At 46.9% G+C, this 20,087-nt stretch overlaps 1 protein-coding gene and 1 pseudogene across 2 annotated transcripts in view; both read left to right on the top strand.

Annotated features, from left to right (window-relative positions):
• LOC309413389 (T cell receptor alpha chain MC.7.G5-like) overlaps positions 1-20,087 on the top strand; it is a gene marked incomplete at both ends in the record, with an annotated part of 252,930 nt that overhangs the window by 131,370 nt on the left and 101,473 nt on the right. The window lies entirely within an intron of this gene.
• Positions 33-10,265, top strand: LOC309413586 (olfactory receptor 6F1-like; annotated as a pseudogene). The gene is made up of 2 exons: positions 33-383; positions 9,365-10,265. The product of its transcript is annotated as an olfactory receptor 6F1-like (transcript).

Genomic DNA, 20,087 nt, shown 5'->3' with positions numbered 1-20,087 from the left:
AGCTCAGCCTTTCAGAGGCTAGGAAAAGCGAGATGGAAAGTGGGGACAGTGAGCATGCTGATGAGGTGACAGACAGATGGGTGCACAGGCAAGCAAAGCTGAAAGCCCTTTCTGGCTTTACAGGTCATGTGCAGAAGGACTCTGTGCTCCAGCTTCCAACAGAAATGACCATCCATGTGGGACACGGTGCAACTCTGCACTGCAATTTCTCCACCAACTATTCCAGTCCCTACACCTTCCGGTACCAGCAGCGCCAGACCCAGCCCCCTCAGATTCTGCTGCAGGGGAGCAAGCACAGAGCTCGTGAGGATTCAGGGAGGTTCTCATCCATGCTGTCTGCAGAGGTGCGGGATGCCGAGTTCCAGGACAGTCTTCTACTGTGGGTGCTGCTTCATTCTCTTAGAGTCTGCAGGGAGGCTCACGGATGTGGTAGGCTCGAGAAGCCATAGCACAAAAAATTAGAGGGAAAATCGGCGTTGAGTACTTCAGGCTTTTCCCTGTCATTTGTCAGCAGGTCCCCATTCTCACCGAGCAATAGGCTCACCAGGCTCACATCTCCTTAGCCTTCCAAGTTCCTTCATCTCATGGTTAATCCCCATATCCATGTCCAAGGTACTCAAGGACCATCAGATAACAGGGAGAGGGCTTTTGTGTGGGTGAATGGGCTCAAGCTGGGCACATTACTCGCATTAGCTGCATCGCCCCCTCACACCAAGTGCAGATCAGTGTCCCCTCAACCATCTTGAGGCCTTGGACACAGGACTTACAGAAGATGACTCTGTCAAGTCCAGCACCTGTGCAGGGTGGTAATGAAGTGGGTGTGGGTATGTTCTTATGCTACCAATGCTGGTGACTTTGATGTATGCTCTCTCTATATGGAGCTGTTATAAATGATTTAGTCCCAAACAGGATTCCAATTCAAATTTACAATTTATTAAGTGAATAGAGGCAAGCAAACAGCGCTGGGTGCGCCGGGAGTCTCTGCTCCACCAAGACGCACGCGGTACAGTTCCTGTTCCTGGTTTATATCCTGTCCGTTAATACATATTCATGAACAGGTGTGTCTTCTTTCACTAATACATATTCATGAATAGGCATGTCTTCTAATACATATTAATGAACAGGCGTGTCTTCTTCAGCACATGCCCTCTTCTCCTGCTAGAGTCTTCTCGAATCATCCTCGGCGTGCCCCCAGGATGACCCCAAACCTTATGCATACACTTTCTTTACACAATACTATGCAGTCAGTGGTCAAACTGGTTTGAGCTGATATACCAGCAAAGTAGTTTAACATCCTCCTGTAAAATACCCCTTTTTATGGTGCAGGAGAAATCCATGAAAGTACAGAAGATTACACTTCATCACACGAATCAGATAAATATATTTCACAATCCCCCATCTTTTTCTTTATAGTATTGATTCGTGTTTTCATTTCCAATTCAGTATAACCGAGTAGATTAATCTAGTAACAATCCCCCACATATCCTCAATACAACTATCCCCATTTTAGTAAGCCGATCACCACCCATAAAATCTCCCCCAAATCCTCCTAGATTGATTCCATTCCAAGTTTGTCTCTCAGGAGGCCATTCGTTCTCCCTAATTTATGGGTAACAGGAAAAAACTAGGTTTTATTGTTGATTACAGGTATGCGCTGTACAATTAGAAAAGGTCCTCAGTTTTTCCATTTTTCTGGGGTAAACCCCAGCTGGACTTGTTCCAGTATTGACTACAGTTATTTGCCATAGTCAGAGTCCAAGGAACTCACCCCCAAGTAGAACTAGAAGAGGTCCGGTCAGGGCCATAGTGATCGGCGGTCACAGCCCGAAGGGGTTGCAGCCCTTGGCAGACCCTTTTTAAGCCGCAACACCAGTTCCCCTCTGGTCTTGCCCTCTTCTTTCCTTTAAGGGGGTGCTTTCTTAGTACCCAAATTAATTGAACACTGCTTGTGAAGGCCAGAGCTTTGCTAGATCAGTGGTTTGTCCAGACCTGAGCACTTGCCCGAGCCTGGCAATCCTCTTTATTTGCAAGGCTTTATGGCTACAGAAAACTGCCAGTTAGCCTGCAACACTAATCTTACAAATACACACCACCTTCTACACCAAGGACAAATTCTAGTTCCAGCTCCTTTTTCCTGTTCTTCTTTTGCCAACAACTCCTTCCGATTATACTCGTTTGGAGTACCCATTGTTGTTTCCTATTACCCTTTCCCATTGTTTTCCAAACTTGGGGATTACTTATATTTCTCTCCATAGCTTCCCATGGCCATCGTTCACCTTGATTTGTTCCACCATAAATGTAGCAATTAGTTATATTCAATGACTTTACAAATAGATTTTTAGCAACTGTGGGAATTTCATGTTTCACTCCTGTTTCTATTACAGGAGTAGCCACAATAAAATTCCCACAGCAATTTAGTCAGATGTGACCTTCCACTCCTTCACTGGACCTTTCACTCGTGACACATGTGTCCATCCTTTTTCAGCAGTTCTCACAGCTGTTTCTGTAGTTAATAAAAGAAGGAAAGGTCCTTCCCAGAGGGGAGATAGGTTTCCTTCTTTCCATGTTTTTATCAGAATTTTATCTCCTGGTTCTAACTGATGGATTGCAAATCCTAAAGGTGGTGTTTGGGCCACCATCCCAATCTCTCTTAATTCTTTTAATCTTTTTCCAATGGTAGTTATATATTGTTGGATACTATGATCCTCAATTACATTGTTCCCCAGAGGCATTCCTTGAAAATAAGGCATGCCATATAACATTTCATATGGCGATAATCCAGTCTCACTGTATGGTTTCGGTCTTATGTTTAGAAGTGCCAATGGTAAACATTTCGTCCAGGGCATTTGCGTCTCAATCATTAATTTAGCCAAGTGTTGTTTTATTGTTTGATTCATTCTTTCTACCTTCCCCGAGCTTTGTGGGTGCCACGGAGTGTGGTATTCCCACTGTATATCTAATGATTGACATAATAGTTTTATTATTTTAGAAGTAAAATGTGTGCCCTGGTCAGAATCAATGTACTGGATTATCCCATATCTAGGTATCAAATGTTCCAATAAAATTTTTACCACCAGCTCGTGCTACAGGGTACGCTTCTACCCACTGTGTTAAATGATCTACTATTACCAATAAATATTTTATCCTCCCTACCTTAGGCAATTCAGTGAAATCAACTTGTACTTTCTCAAAAGGTCTGTAAGCTGTTTTTCTCCCTTCCGTGGCTGTTTGTCGAAACACTGTCTTATTTACCTTTTGACAGGTTAAGCAACCTTGTGTAATTTGCTTTGCTATTTCAAAAATTCCAATACCACCAAATTGTTTAAGAAAATGATCGCTTAACGCTTTTGTACCCCAATGTGTTTGCGCATGCAAACGTTCTAATATTCGCCTGGTGTAGGCTTTTGGCAGCATTTCTCGCCCATCAGGCAGTGTCCATTTTCCTTGTTCTAATTTAGCTCCTATTTTCTCCAATTTTGTTTGTTCTTCTGGCGTAAACTTCTTCTCTCTTTCCTCTCGTTCTTCTTTGCTGGTGTCCTCCTTTGTTTGTATTACATTAATTTTGGCAACTTTAGCCCTCAAGGCTGCTTCCTGGGCCTCTTTATCTGCTAAGTTATTTCCTCTAGTTCGGTAATCTAATCCCTTTTGGTGTCCCCTCACATGTACCACTGCTATCTCCTTTGGTTCTCTTAACGCCTTCAAAATCTTTACTATTAATTCTTGATGTATTAAATTCCTCCCTTGAGTATTAATCAAACCTCTTTCTTCCCAAATTTTTCCAAAGGTGTGGACCACCCCATATGCGTATTTAGAATCTGTAAATATCGTCCCACTTCTTCCTTTTAATAATTCCAGGGCCCTACATAGGGCATACAGCTCACAAGCCTGAGCTGACCATGATGGACTCAAGAGGTCCCCGACTCCACAAGTTCCAAGTCCTTATTAATTACTGCATAACCTGATTTTCTCTTCCCTTCTACCACTCTGGAGGAGCCATCTATAAACAGCGCTTCTCCGTTTTCCAACTCAGCATCTCTTAAATCTGGTCTCACCTTTGTCTGGGTCTCAATTACCTCTAAACAGTTATGTTGTAATTCCTCTGATGGTTCTCCAAACAAAAATTGTGCTGGACTCTGAGCAGAAGTCACCCTCAGTTCTAAGCCAGGGGAGTCTATTAGTATTGCTTCATACTTTAGGATTCGGCTGTCCGTTAACCATTTTTCCGCTTTTTGTTGTAAAACAGTTCTGACATTCTGTGGGGTATACACTTTTAAAGGAGAACTAAAGGTAATCTTCCTAACTTCTTCTATTAATAATGCTGTAGCAACCAAAGCTTGGAGACAAGCAGGCCATCCTCTGCTTACTGGATCAAGTAATTTAGAACAATACCCCACGGGTTTTTTGATTCCTGCCCAGTCTTGAGTAAGAACTCCATATGCTGTCTGGCTTGATGTATTCACAAAGAGATAGAAAGGTTTTTCTAGATCTGGGAGGCTCAATACAGGTGCTTGTATTAATGTCTTTTTTACTTCCTCAAATCTCTGATCATCTTCAATAAACCATTTAAGTTGATTATTAGTTAATTTTTCATATAAGAATTCTACTTTATCACTGTAATTTTCAAGCCATGGTCTACAGTATCCTAATAATCCCAGCATTTGCCTAATTTCCGTTTTAGTTTGTGGGGGTCTTAAGGATAGAATCGCAGATACCCTATCAGGATCTAACTTCTTCCTTCCCTTACTCAGCCAATGTCCTCAGTATTTTACTTCTTGTTCTACAAACTGTAGCTTTGATCGGACACCTTTAATTCCTTTTCCCCTAGAAAATTTAACAATTTAATGGTGGCTTTTCGGATCCCCTCTTCAGTTTCTCCTGCTACTAATAAATCGTCCACATATTGAAATCTTGTAGAATTTTTTCTAAAGTTTGTCCAAATAAATTTGGTGACTCTGTAAACCCTTGTGGTAACACAGTCCATCTTAATTGTTGTTTTCGTCCTGTTTCGGGGTCCTCCCACTCAAAGGCAAAATAATCTCTGGATCCCTCATCCAGAGGACAGGCCCAAAAAGCATCTTTCAAATCTATTACACTATACCAAGTATGTTTGGGAGATATATGACTCAATAAAGTATAAGGATTTGCCACCACAGGGAATTTAGTGATTGTTCGCTGATTTACAGCTCTTAAGTCCTGCACCATCCTGTATGACCCATCTGGTTTCTGTACGGGAAGAATGGGCGTGTTATGAGGTGACATACACGGTTCTAGGGTTCCTTTTTCCAAAAGTCTGTCAACTACAGGTTTTAATCCTTTTCGACCCTCCATAGGTATAGGGTATTGCTTGATTCTAATTGGGCGGTGCGGATCTATTATTTGAACCCTTATGGGGTCCATTTTTATCTTTCCAGTTTCCCCTTCCTTATACCACACTGAGGGGTTAATAGCTTCTTCATCCTCTTGTGTTAAAGTGTATAATTTAACCTGTAATTTGTCCCCTTGACTCTGAATGCTCAAGTTTAACTTCAAAATCAAATCCCGTCCTAATAAATTGTATTCCGCTTCAGGGAGCAAAAGTAAATCATTAAGACAAATTTTCTTTTCTGTTTCTACTTCTACATCTTTCAATATATTTACTTTAAAAGGCTCTGTTTTTGCTCCTACTACTGACATGTAACTCTTCTCTTTTTCTATTCCTTTTGGAAGTTTTTGAATGGTTGACTTTTCGGCCCCTGTATCCACTAAAAATAAAACTTCCTCTTTATGGGGACCAATTAATAATTTTATCAAGGGCTCTGTTGATGTTGAAGTCCCCAGAAGATAGAGCCCCTGACACCCCTAATCTTCTTTGAACATCTTCTCATCTTGTTCCCGCTTACGGCAGTTCTTCTGAACACGTCCCCTCTTGTTACAGTAGTAACAGACGGGAATTGTAAATCTGTCTCGATAAGGCTGTCCCCAGGGTGTCTGCTCTATTCTTTTTTCCCTTTTCTCTCCAGGAGTCGTCTTATTTTTCTGACTTTCCCTTACTGTTGACTGTATTTCTTCCCAGGTATAAGTATTGGGGCCTAGGAATTGGTCCAATCTTTCAGCTACTCCGAGGGGATCATCTAATAGGGTCCCCATTTCTTTCTTGAAATTTCTTACATCTGTGGTATTTAATGGGACTGCCACAAACCCGATGCCTCCCTGATTGCCTCCGAGGGGTACTTCTCGTAAGGGATATAGAGAAGCTCCCTCAGATACAGCAGTCCTACTTCTTGTACATGCAGCCGGAGGTCGATCTAATTCCGGTGCTGTTGGTGGTGGAGATAGGGGCAACAGTGGTACAGATAGAGGTACTACGGCCACCGGAGGGGGAGCCGCCGCCGGAGATGGATTATTAGAATATGGAGGCGGTAGGTTATCCAGTGGCTCCCATTTATCATCGTTTTCCTTTTCACTTTTCCCCTCTTCTTCTTCCTCAAAATTTTCATCTGTTTTTAATGTAAGTATTGAGGCTGGAAAAGAACGTAAAGTTCTGTCCCATAATCCTGCATAATCACTTTCCTCCTGACTAAAAGGTTCCTTTGAATTAACATATATATTTAAGGCCTGGCAGACCCAGTCTTCAAAAGATCCAAAAACGGGCCAAAAGAGATGTGGTCTCAAAGGTTCTTTTGGCCATTCTACCATACAATATTGAACTAATTTTAATTTACTTTTTCCTTTTCTGGGGCCCCTATCATTCCAATTTTCAACCATTATTCCTAATGGACTCTCCGGAGGTATTTCTAGTAATTCACTCCCTTTCTTCTGGTCTTGGGTTCTCGATTTCGTCTGACCCATCTAGGAATTTTTACTGTGGCAATTCCTACAGCCCTTGGCTACCAGTAAGAGTGTCTTGCAGGAGGTTTAGGACCTATCACCCACCCACGAATCCTCTAAGAATCGTTTCGGTCCTTCACCGGCCAAGTCCCTCATGGGAGATTGGAACCGCGGTTAGAAGACCTCCACAATCGCTTCGCAACTAGGTTCCGCCTCAGTCACACTCTTACACACACAGGCAACCGAATCCTACCCAACCGAACGGTATACACCTTAAATACTTACGACTCCATCGTCTTCGTTCGGATCTTCACGCGCAGAATTACGGGCAAAATAAACTGCTGCAGCCGGCAAGGGAGCTCATAAAAAATCAAATTCTTTGCTTGCCCCTATTCAGGTTCAGGATGGCGTTAGTCCCGACCCGACCCGACCTGATCAGGAGCCACCAAAAGGTGGGGCGCCCCTCCTAGATCAAGTCAGAATTCAGGAACCAAGACCCTCCTGGATGAACCCCCAATTGTTATAAATGATTTAGTCCCAAACAGGATTCCAATTCAAATTTACAATTTATTAAGCGAATAGAGGCAAGCAAACAGCGCTGGGTGCGCCGGGACTCTCTGCTCCACCAAGACGCACGCGGTACAGTTCCTGTTCCTGGTTTATATCCTGTCCGTTAATACATATTCATGAACAGGTGTGTCTTCTTTCACTAATACATATTCATGAATAGATGTGTCTTCTAATACATATTAATGAACAGGCGTGTCTTCTTCAGCACATGCCCTCTTCTCCTGCTAGAGTCTTCTCGAATCATCCTCGGCGTGCCCCCAGGATGACCCCAAACCTTATGCATACACTTTCTTTACACAATACTATGCAGTCAGTGGTCAAACTGGTTTGAGCTGATATACCAGCAAAGTAGTTTAACATCCTCCTGTAAAATACCCCTTTTTATGGTGCAGGAGAAATCCATGAAAGTACAGAAGATTACACTTCATCACACAAATCAGATAAGCATATTTCACAGAGCTAAACTGCAGAGACTTTACACTGTGTGCGTGCACAGCAAGCCCTGCTTTGTGGAAGTCGGTCGAGTGGTGGCTGTGAGGGGGAAAGAACTTTGGGAGCACAAACCGTCTGTACCTACCAGGTGGATGGAGAGGAAACAACGTCAGGCAACTGTGTACAGCTTGAAGTGAGTCGGCAAGGTGAGAGCTGTTCATCCATGCTTCTCTGGACATCACGGCATCCAGAGCTCCTCCAAAAAATCAACCTCTTTCCAATGTTCTCCCTCAGCCAAGGGGACCATGGCTTCACCTGGAGGATGGTGCGTGTTGATTGGATCATTTCCATTGGCTGAGCTGGTGAGTGAAGCCTGCCCAAGACATACAGCATAGACTTGCAATGCCTTGTAGGGACGGATTAAGGGGGAGTTCTCTGCTCTTCAACCACATGAGATTTCTGGCTTGTATTGCTAAGGAGCAAGATGGGAGAGAACAGGATCCTCATATGGTGGTTCAGCTCCATCTCTCTTAGACATCCACCTGAGGATAGCTTGATTCTCTACTAGAGAACGGATCAAGAATCTTGCCTCATCTGCAGGGACGGTGTAGATTATAGCCTACATTTCATCTGGCTTCTCAGCAGAGCTATCATGGATGGAATTGAACTCAGAAGATTTTGTCGTCAACCACTGAGGCATGGATATCTCTGCCCAAGTTGAGATGTCCGACCTATTCATCCGAGCTGCTCGCTAGACTCTTGCCTTAGTCCTCAGAGACACCTGGCACTTTTAGCCTTGTATATGAGGCAAGACGAGCCATGTCTCTCTCGCAAGTGCCTTTTCTCTGCCCAAAGAAGGGGGCTAAGCTGGGGAACTGAGCATTTCATCATACCTCTTTCCACTTAGTCAGAAGTCCTTCCCCTGACTTTGACATGGAAAAATTTCAAGGAGGTGAGTTTTACTCCTAGTAGCTATGCTGAGAAGCAGACTGTCACACTAGCCTGCTGCCCTGTGCTGCTGCCATGTCAGCCTGAAAGCCCTTGTGATAAACTTACCTAGAAGAGGTGAGAAGATCTCCTCCAGTGCCACGTTATCATGACAGTTTTCCAATCCCTCAGTCTCATTTGCTGAAATCACAACTCAGTATCTCCTGCCCTGAAGAGTGCAGGTACGTGATTCCCTTCCCCTGCAACAGTCTTTCAGGTAGCTGGAGACACTTAGCCTGCCATACACAGTTTCCTAAATGGGATTTTCATCCCATGCAAGTAAGTGCATTCACCACGTTCTGGAGGAGATGCCTGTGCTTGATCTGATAGATAATTCTCCATGTTCATTTGATGGTGTAGGCCTGACCTTCAGGGTCAGATCTAGTTGTCCAAACATGTTTCTGCATCAAAACATTCTCCTGAGAATTTTAACTTAGAGTAGATGCTCTTTTCCCATGCTCTGCACCAACTACTTTTTCAGGGATGTTGGCTTTGTTTCACTACTAGTAGCATCTGAAGAACCAGCACAGGCATGCAAACTCTCACAGAAGCTTTCCTGTCTTTGCAGATGAACCTCAACGCTTGGGCACACGCTGCAAATGGGACAAGTGAGGAAGAATTCATCCTTCTTGGCTTCCCAGGCACATGGCATTCTCCTTTGGTCTCCCTTGTGGTGGTATTTGCACTCACTCTACTCCCTGACAGTAACAGGCAACACATCCATCATAGCCCTCGTGTGGGCAAACAGCAACCTCTGTACCCCAATGGACTTTTTCCTGTGTAATCTCTCCTTTCTGGATATTTGGTACACTATGGGTGTTGTTCCCAAAGCCATAGGAATCATGCTGGGGACTAGCCGTCTCCTTCAGTGCCCCCATCCTCCAGGTGTTCTTTCTTCTCTCCCTAGGCTCCAACAAGTGTTTTCTCCTGTCTGTCATGGCCTACTACCGCTGCTTAGCCACATGCTACCTCTTGAGATACAGCTGTGTCATGAACAGTGTCCCCTCTGCTCGGCTGGTGCTCAGCTGCTGGCTGGGAGGCTTTCTGGCCATCTTTCTGCTGACCTTTCTGACATCCAGGATGACATTCTGTGGGCCAGATGTCATCAATCATTTCCTCTGGGGTTCCTGCAGTGACACATGACCCATGGAGCTAGTGACCTTCCTTGTCTCCATAACTCTTGTGGTGGCCTCCTGTATGCTTACCCCGGTCTCCTGTGTATACAGCATCTCTTGCATCCTGAGAATCCTGTCAGTCCACGGCCAGAAAAAGGCCGATCTCAGTGTCATCATGATCTGGTACGGCTCCACCATGTTCCTGTATGTCAAGCCATTGGCCCAGAGCTCCCTGATCTGAACAAACTCATGCATACCTTTCACACAGTTGTAACTCCTTTGTTGAACCCCTTCATTTACACACTCAGGAACAAAGCGAAGCAAGCTCTGGGGTGAGCTTTCCAGAAAAAGTGAAGTGCCTTTTCAAAAGGCCTCTGTGGGAGCAAACAGATTCATCCTCTCCCTCCCATGACTCCTACGCTGCAGAAGTTCCTCGCCAAAGTGTAAGGGCACCTGGGCATCACAGGTAGTGAGAAGCCACCAGTTCCCCTGTGAGCTTATCCCTCTTACCACTCTTAAGCCATCCTAGGCTGGGCTGAGCCTCGATTCTAATGCTCCCGCCTCCCTCTGCTTGCACCTGGGTAAATTCAGAATGCCTCAGGGTGCTCTAAAGACCAGCACTTGGAAAGGGTCACAAGCCCCATCCAGAAACAGGTCTCCGACAGAACACTGGAGGAGCGGTTTGTATTCCAGTTTGCTAGGTGCTTCATTTTGTCAGGGATTTGTCTGAATCCCCTAAAGAGGTCCCAGTAATTGGCTCATTGCTTTAGGAACTAGACATTCATTTAGTCTGATGTTTTCTGGATGTATCTATGCCCCATTCTTGCGGCTGGTTCATCAAATCCTGCTCTGGTTCAAGATAAAATTTGGCAATGTCTGGTATCACTACCTATAGCCATTCTTCCTAGCATAAGACAGTCAACAAAATTTATATTCCTCTTCCTTCCCTCTACCCAGTATCTGAATGTACTTCTAAAGTTTTTATTAAAAATATGTAAATTGCTATGTTTCATGCTAGATGTGTCAGGGCATTTCCACATCTAAACCCCACATCAGTTTTTAATGATCCATCAATCCACTCATTTCGAGCTTTGTTGTGGAAACACTTTAATGTGATGGCCAAAGTCCCCAAAGGGCATTTGCTTTCCCCCGGCCATTATTTTCATTTCAGAACAGATGAATCGTGTTCTCAAAGCTCTTCTTTCTGCACACTGACAGTGTCCATGTGACCGTTTCATAAGGAGGAGGCATCAACAAGGCACATACACCTTTATGAACCCTGTGAGACTGATTTCACCTGAGTCTAGAGCTCTCCAAGTGAGATTATTGAGTCCAGACTGAATGTCTGCTCCTCCCTTCTGGAAGCAATGGTGCTTCTGGAGGTGACTCACCAACCTCCTCTGTCACCTGTGCTGGGCACTTGGCTCTTGGAGCTGCAGCCAGGCCCAGGCACCAGCGGCCAAGGACAGGCTGCTGCCCATCCTTGGCAGCTGTTCTCTTTCTCAGTGGCTCTTGGGAAAACCACTGGGACGGCCCACTGAGGCTGGACAAAGAGCCTGAGCCTGGAGCTATCCTCGAGTAGCCATCACTGCTTGTTTTGGAGGAAGAATTTTGTCTGTGGAGTGTGGAAGCCCTCTGCAGCCCTGGAGAGCAACCACAAGCAGGACTTGAAATGTCCAAGGCACACGAGACACAGCAGAGTTCAGGACTCTGAGGGAGCAAACCAGATCACTGGGATGTGGTTACCGGCTGTTGGACAGAGAAACCTGCATGGACTCAGGGCCATAGGGGCTCCTCCCAGGCGAGCACTGGTGATTTCTGTGAGAAGGAGAAGGGACATGGAAAAGAGTGGGACCACTCTCCATCAGTGGGTGAGTGCAGGAAGGGTTTGAACAGACAATCTTGTCCAGCATCTGGCTGACGGGTCTTTTTCACTAGCTGACGTGCAGATGCAGGGCAAGGAAGGGCTCTTCCCTCCTTGGGCTGCTATGGCCAGGTGGCAAACCCATACGAGCATTCGTGCCTCCTACCACAAGCTTTGTTCTCCAGCTGTGGCCATCAGTGGAGCACAGGGAAAGGGAACAAGAGGAGAAGCTGATAGGTTACTTGCCCTGAGTACTCACTCCACTGCAGCAGCTATTTTAAGCAGAGGGCCTTTACAAGCCTGTTTTGTCTTGTTCATGCTGTGGCCTCCAGACCCAAGCCAGGTTTCTTGGGCTCTTTTCCTCATCAAAGACCCTGGATCTAGACGCAGCCATAAAGTGACTCTGGCATGCGCTTCACAGCAGCACAGGCTGGGGAGGCAGAGGCTCAGCCTCACCACAGCCCCCAGGTGCCTCTGCCAGACAGGCTGAGCTCGGGGCTCCATGCAGGCAGTGGCAGGGGGGGAACCACTCCTCAGACTCCCCCAGGTTTCTGTGCACTGCTGCAAGCCATGGGCACCAGTGTGGGCCCAGCACACAGAAACAGGCAGCGCCGTCCTGGAGCTCGGCATCCCACACCTCTGCAGACAGCATGGATGAGAACCTCCCTGAATCCTCACGAGCTCTGTGCTTGCTCCCCTGCAGCAGAATCTGAGGGGGCTGGGTCTGGCGCTGCTGGTACCGGAAGGTGTAGGGACTGGAATAGCTAGTGGAGAAATTGCAGTGCAGAGTTGCACCATGTCCCACACGGATGGTCATTTCTGTTGGAAGCTAGAGCACAGAGTCCTTCTGCACATGACCTGTGTCCTGGTTTCAGCCAGGATAGAGCTGGTTTTCTTCACAGAAGCTAGTGTGAGACTGTGTTTTGGATTTGGGATGAGGAACTGTTGATAATGTGCTGATGTTTTGGGTTGTTGCTGAGCCGTCAAGGACAGTCCAGCTTCTTGTGCTGGCCTGCCAGCAAGCAAGCTTGGGGTGCACGGGGAGCTGGGAGGGGACACAGCTGGGACAGCTGACCCAGACTGGCCAAAGAGATATTCCCTACCATACGACGTCATGCCCAGTACATAAACTGGAGTTGGCCGGGGGGCGGAAATCGCTGCTCGGGGACAGGCTGTCGATCACGGGGTGGTGAGCAATTTCTGTATTGGGCCTCACTTGTTCTTGTACATTCCTTTGTTGGTATTATCATTATTGTTCCCTTCTTTCTTTCTGTCCTATTAAACCGTGTTTATCTCAACCCACGAGGTTTTTCCTAATTCTCTCCCCCGTCCCACTGTGGGAGGGAGAGTGAGCGAGCGGCTGCGTGGTGCTTAGTTGCCGGCTGGGGCTAAACCACGACAGTCCTTTTTGGCGCCCAGCGTGGGGCACGAGGCTTGAGATAATAATGGTTGCAGGTCACAATATCAGTTTATTTGATTTGCATCATGCTCTCGTCTTTGCTGTACATGTTAAGGATCGGTGTTGGTTTCTGCAGGCTGCTGTACTCTGCAATGATTAGTAACGTCTCGCCTGTGAATTTTGTTTTTAGAGCACTGACCTTGAGCTTAATGTGGTATCATCTGAGCTCTGTACTAAAGCCGTTACTGTATTTTGGCTACTGTCTTGTGGAGACGATTAGCAATTATACTTCTGCCTCTGAAAGGTTTTTTATGGAGGAAATGCAGAATGGTACCTTTGCTACCCTCTATCATAACATTTCCTCCTTCATCACAATAATTTTTCAGTATTTTGAACACCCTTGGGTAGTTAAAATACCTCTATTGCTACTTCTGGGGAACATTGTTTCGGTTTTGTCTAAGGTTGGCAAGCGATTTAAGAATATCACCCGGAGATCTGCCCCAAGGCTGGATAGTTATGAATGGCAGGGTGTGTGGAACAGCATGGGCAAATGCCTGCGGCGGTGGGCACCTCCGGTGTTTTGGAGCTTCACTCCTGAACAAGTGCAGAATCCTGATAAACTAGCAGAATATTTGGAAGAAGTATGCTGTCAGCCTGGCAGCTCCAAGGAGACACAAATCATTGCCATGTGCTGGGGCCTGGCCCATGCCTACCGAACCCTATTTAACACTATGCAAAGGGGAGAGAGGCTCTCTGGGTCTGATGGCAATGTGGCAGGCACTGTGACTACTCCAACCCCTGTGGCAGGCACTGTGACTACTCCAACCCCTGTGGCAGGCACTGTGACTATTCCAACCCCCACGGCGGGCACTGTAGCTACTCAGACTGTTGCAGCTGAACCAGAGAACCAGCCCATCCCAGTATCAGTTGCCCCTGTACAAAAGAAGAAATCTTGGAAGCGGAAGTCAGCTCGTTTAGTAAGGGAGGAGGAAGATTCTGCTAAGAAGGAGCCAGAGGAAGAGAGTGAGGAGGCAGAGTGCTCTGAAGCAGGGCCATCACAAGCACGGAAGAGGGAAGAGAGCGAGTCATCACTTGAAGAGGAGGAAGAGGAAGAACTTATAAAAGAGACGGTAACTACCCGATCTCTATCCCTGAGTGAATTGCGAGATATGCGAAAAGATTTCAGCCGTCGTCCAGGTGAGCACATTGTCACCTGGCTGCTCCGATGCTGGGATAATGGGGCCAGTAGCCTGGAATTAGAGGGTAGGGAAGCCAAGAAGCTGGGATCCCTTTCTAGGGAAGGGGACATTGACAAAGCAATTGGAAAAGGTGCACAAGTCCTCAGCCTCTGGAGACGACTCCTGTTGGGTGTGAAGGAAAGGTATCCCTTCAAGGAAGATGTTCTATGTCACCCAGGCAAGTGGACCACCATGGAGAAAGGTATCCAGTACCTGAGGGAGCTAGCGGTGCTGGAAGTGATTTATGGTGACTTGGACAATGGACAATCATCCAAAGATCCAGATGAAGTCAATTGCACGCAACCTATGTGGCGGAAGTTTGTACGGAGTGCACCATCATCATATGCCAACTCATTAGCAGTAATGGCCTGGAAGGATGGAGAGAGACCAACGGTGGATGAATTGGCTGGCCAACTCCGGCAATACGAAGAAAGTCTCTCTTCCTCCCTACGGGCCTGCGTCTCTGCTATAGAGAAACTGTCCCGGGAGTTCCGGCAATTCAAAGAGGATATGCCCTACCCTCCACCCATACGGACCAGTGTCTCAGCCATTAGGAGTAAGCGCTCTTCTGTTCAAGAGAGAAGATACAGAGGATACACACCACGAGCCACCCTGTGGTTTCAATTGCGTGACTACGGAGAGGACATGAGGAGGTGGGATGGAAAACCTACCTCGACCCTAGAGGCACGAGTACGCGAGCTGCAAGGAAAAACAATTACAAAAGGGGGTTCAGGTTCCTCGAGGAAAATCGTCGCTCCACTTTCCAGTGGGCAGCTTCCCAGAAAGAATAGAAGAGCTGATCTCACCTCTGATCCTCTTGAAGGGACTTCTGATTCCTATTTACAAGAAGTGGGTAACGAGTACTATGAGCAGGATTAGAGGGGCCCTGCCTCCAGCCAGGCGGAGGAGAGGGACAACCGAGTTTATTGGACTGTGTGGATTAGATGGCCTGGCACATCAGACCCACAGGAATATAAGGCTTTAGTGGACACCGGTGCACAATGTACCCTGATGCCATCAAGCCATATAGGGGCAAAACCCATCTGTATTTCTGGAGTGACAGGGGGATCCCAGCAGCTGACTGTGCTGGAGGCCGAAGTGAGCCTAACTGGGAATGAGTGGCAGAAGCACCCCATTGTGACTGGCCCAGAGGCTCCGTGCATCCTGGGCATAGACTACCTCAGCAGAGGGTATTTCAAGGACCCGAAAGGGTACCGGTGGGCTTTTGGTATAGCTGCCTTGGAAACGGAAGAAATTAAACAGCTGTCCACCTTGCCTGGTCTCTCAGAGGACCCTTCTGTGGTGGGGTTGCTCAGGGTCAAAGAACAACAGGTGCCGATCGCTACCACAACAGTGCACCGGCGGCAATATCGCACCAACAGAGACTCCCTGATCCCCACCCATGAGCTGATTCGTCGGCTGGAGAGCCAAGGAGTGATCAGCAAGACTCGCTCACCCTTTAACAGCCCCATATGGCCAGTGCGAAAGTCTAATGGAGAGTGGAGACTGACAGTAGACTATCGTGGCCTGAATGAAGTCACGCCGCCACTGAGCGCTGCTGTGCCGGACATGCTAGAACTTCAATATGAACTGGAGTCAAAGGTAGCCAAGTGGTACGCCACCATTGATATTGCTAACGTGTTTTTCTCGATCCCTTTGGCGGCAGAGTGCAGGCCACAGTTTGCTTTCACTTGGAGAGGTGTCCAATACACCTGGAATCGACTTCCCCAGGGGTGGAAACACAGCCCTACCATTTGCCATGGGCTGATACAAACTGCACTGGAACAGGGTGAAGCTCCAGAGCATCTGCAATACATTGATGACATCATCGTATGGGGCAACACAGCAGAAGAAGTTTTCGAGAAAGGGAAGAAAATAATTCAAGTCCTTCTGAAAGCTGGTTTTGCTATAAAACAAAGTAAAGTCAAAGGACCTGCACAGGAGATCCAGTTTTTAGGAATAAAATGGCAAGATGGACGTCGACAGATCCCAACGGATGTGATCAACAAAATAACAGCTATGTCTCCACCAACTAGCAAAAAAGAAACACAAGCATTTTTGGGCGTTGTGGGTTTCTGGAGAATGCATATTCCAAATTACAGTCTGATTGTAAGCCCTCTTTATCAAGTGACCCGGAAGAAGAACGATTTTAAATGGGGCCCTGAGCAACAACAAGCCTTCGAACAAATCAAACAGGAGATAGTTCATGCCGTAGCCCTCGGGCCAGTCCGGGCAGGACAAGATGTTAAAAATGTGCTCTACACGGCAGCCGGGGAGAATGGCCCTACCTGGAGTCTCTGGCAGAAGGCACCAGGAGAGACTCAAGGTCGACCTCTAGGGTTTTGGAGTCGAGGATATAGGGGATCTGAGTCCCGCTATACTCCAACTGAAAAGGAGATATTGGCGGCATATGAAGGAGTTCGAGCTGCCTCAGAAGTGGTTGGTACTGAAGCACAGCTCCTCCTGGCACCCTGACTGCCGGTGCTGGGCTGGATGTTCAAAGGGAGGGTCCCCTCTACACATCATGCGACTGATGCTACGTGGAGTAAGTGGGTCGCGCTTATTACACAGCGGGCTCGAATAGGAAATCTTAATCGCCCAGGAATCTTGGAAGTGATCATGGACTGGCCAGAAGGCAAAGATTTTGGAATATCACCGGAAGAGGAGGTGGCGCGTGCTGAAGAGGCTCCACCATATAATGAACTGCCAGAGAACGAAAGGCAATATGCCCTGTTTACTGATGGGTCCTGTCGTATTGTAGGCAAACATCGAAGGTGGAAAGCTGCTGTATGGAGCCCTATACGACGAGTTGCAGAAGTGGCTGAAGGACAAGGTGAATCAAGTCAGTTTGCGGAGGTGAAAGCCATCCAGCTGGCTTTAGATATTGCTGAATGAGAAAAATGGCCAGTACTCTATCTTTATACTGACTCATGGATGGTAGCAAATGCTCTATGGGGGTGGCTGTAGCAATGGAAGCAGAGCAACTGGCAACGCAGAGGCAAGCCCATCTGGGCTGCTGAATTGTGGCAAGATATTGCTGCCCGACTAGAGAATCTGGTCATAAAAGTACGTCACGTAGATGCTCACGTACCCAAGAGTCGGGCCACCGAAGAACATCAAAACAACCATCAGGTGGATCAGGCTGCTAAGATTGAAGTGGCTCAGGTGGATCTGGACTGGCAACATAAGGGTGAATTATTTATAGCTCGGTGAGCCCATGACACCTCAGGCCATCAGGGAAGAGATGCAACATATAGATGGGCTCGGGATCGAGGGGTGGACTTGACCATGGATGCTATTGCACAGGTTATCCATGAATGTGAAACGTGTGCTGCGATCAAACAAGCCAAGCGGTTAAAGCCCCTCTGGTATGAAGGACGATGGTTGAAATATAAATATGGGGAGGCCTGGCAGATTGACTATATCACACTTCCACAAACTCGCCAAGGCAAGCGCTATGTGCTTACCATGGTGGAAGCAACCACCGGATGGCTGGAAACATACCCTGTGCCCCATGCCACCACCCGGAACACTATCCTGGGCCTTGAAAAGCAAGTCTTATGGCGACATGGCACCCCTGAAAGAATTGAGTCAGACAATGGGACTCATTTCCGAAACAACCTCATAGACACCTGGGCCAAAGAGCACGGCATTGAGTGGGTGTATCATATCCCCTATCATGCACCAGCTTCCGGAAAAATTGAACGATACAACGGACTGTTAAAGACTACACTGAGAGCAATGGGTGATGGGACATTCAAACATTGGGATAAACATTTAGCCAAAGCCACCTGGTTAGTCAACACTAGGGGATCTACTAATAGAGCCGGCCCTACCCAATCAAAACTTCTACGTACTGTAGAAGGGGATAAAGTCCCTGTGGTGCATGTGAGAAACATGCCGGGGAAGACAGTCTGGGTTACTCCTGCATTAGGAAAAGGCAAACCCGTTCGTGGGATTGCCTTTGCCCAGGGACCTGGGTGCACTTGGTGGGTAATGCGGAAGGATGGGGAAGTCCGATGTGTACCTCAAGGAGACTTGATTTTGGATGAAAACAGTCAATGATTTGAATTGCATTATGTTAATTGTTCAGTATGACATTACTACTATGGCTGCTATCTACCATATCAATGGTATTATAGTAAGAATCACCCAGACTGATGAAGAATGAGCTTCACTGAAACCAAGCAACGTGCAGCAGTGATGGAACCAGAACCGGCTTCAGCAGCTTGCGCCCAAAAAATCCCTTGAGATCGACATCTTCGACCTGCAGATCATGGACATGGACCGTGCCAGATGACAATCCAACACCACATACCATCTCCCCTGCCCTGAGAGACTGCTATGATGGATGAAGCCCAGAGTCATGGACTGACTGAACTCCATAGACGTTTTAAAGTGATGGCCCATGGACTAAGAAAGTGATATCTGTGAGTATATATTAAAAGACAGGAAGAGTAATAATGAATAATTGGAATGTATTGAAAATTATAGGACCTGGGCATGACCTAAACGGTATGGAATAAGGGGTGGATACTGTCCTGGTTTCAGCCAGGATAGAGCTGGTTTTCTTCACAGAAGCTAGTGTGAGACTGTGTTTTGGATTTGGGATGAGGAACTGTTGATAATGTGCTGATGTTTTGGGTTGTTGCTGAGCCGTCAAGGACAGTCCAGCTTCTTGTGCTGGCCTGCCAGCAAGCAAGCTGGGGGTGCACGGGGAGCTGGGAGGGGACACAGCTGGGACAGCTGACCCAGACTGGCCAAAGAGATATTCCCTACCATCCGACGTCATGCCCAGTACATAAACTGGAGTTGGCCGGGGGGTGGAAATCGCTGCTCGGGGACGGGCTGTCAATCACGGGGTGGTGAGCAATTTCTGTATTGGGCCTCACTTGTTCTTGTACATTCCTTTGTTGGTATTATCATTATTGTTCCCTTCTTTCTTTCTGTCCTATTAAACCGTGTTTATCTCAACCCACGAGGTTTTTCCTAATTCTCTCCCCCGTCCCACTGTGGGAGGGAGAGTGAGCGAGCGGCTGCGTGGTGCTTAGTTGCCGGCTGGGGCTAAACCACGACACCTGTAAAGCCAGAAAGGGCTTTCAGCTTTGCTTGCCTGTGCACCCATCTGTCTGTCACCTCATCAGCATGCTCACTGTCCCCACTTTCCATCTCGCTTTTCCTAGCCTCTGAAAGGCTGAGCTGTTTGCCCCTGCACACTTCTTCCCTAGAACCCTAGAACCGTGTATGTCACCTCATAACACGCCCATTCTTCCCGTACAGAAACCAGATGGGTCATACAGGATGGTGCAGGACTTAAGAGCTGTAAATCAGCGAACAATCACTAAATTCCCTGTGGTGGCAAATCCTTATACTTTATTGAGTCATATATCTCCCAAACATACTTGGTATAGTGTAATAGATTTGAAAGATGCTTTTTGGGCCTGTCCTCTGGATGAGGGATCCAGAGATTATTTTGCCTTTGAGTGGGAGGACCCCGAAACAGGACGAAAACAACAATTAAGATGGACTGTGTTACCACAAGGGTTTACAGAGTCACCAAATTTATTTGGACAAACTTTAGAAAAAATTCTACAAGATTTCAATATGTGGACGATTTATTAGTAGCAGGAGAAACTGAAGAGGGGATCCGAAAAGCCACCATTAAATTGTTAAAT

The sequence above is a fragment of the Phaethon aethereus genome (genome assembly GCF_964289735.1).
Source record: "Phaethon aethereus genome assembly, chromosome: 25".
NCBI classification, from domain to species: domain Eukaryota; kingdom Metazoa; phylum Chordata; class Aves; order Phaethontiformes; family Phaethontidae; genus Phaethon; species Phaethon aethereus.
Note: the sequence above shows the minus strand (reverse complement) of the source record. Positions and strands in the feature narration are given on the sequence as shown.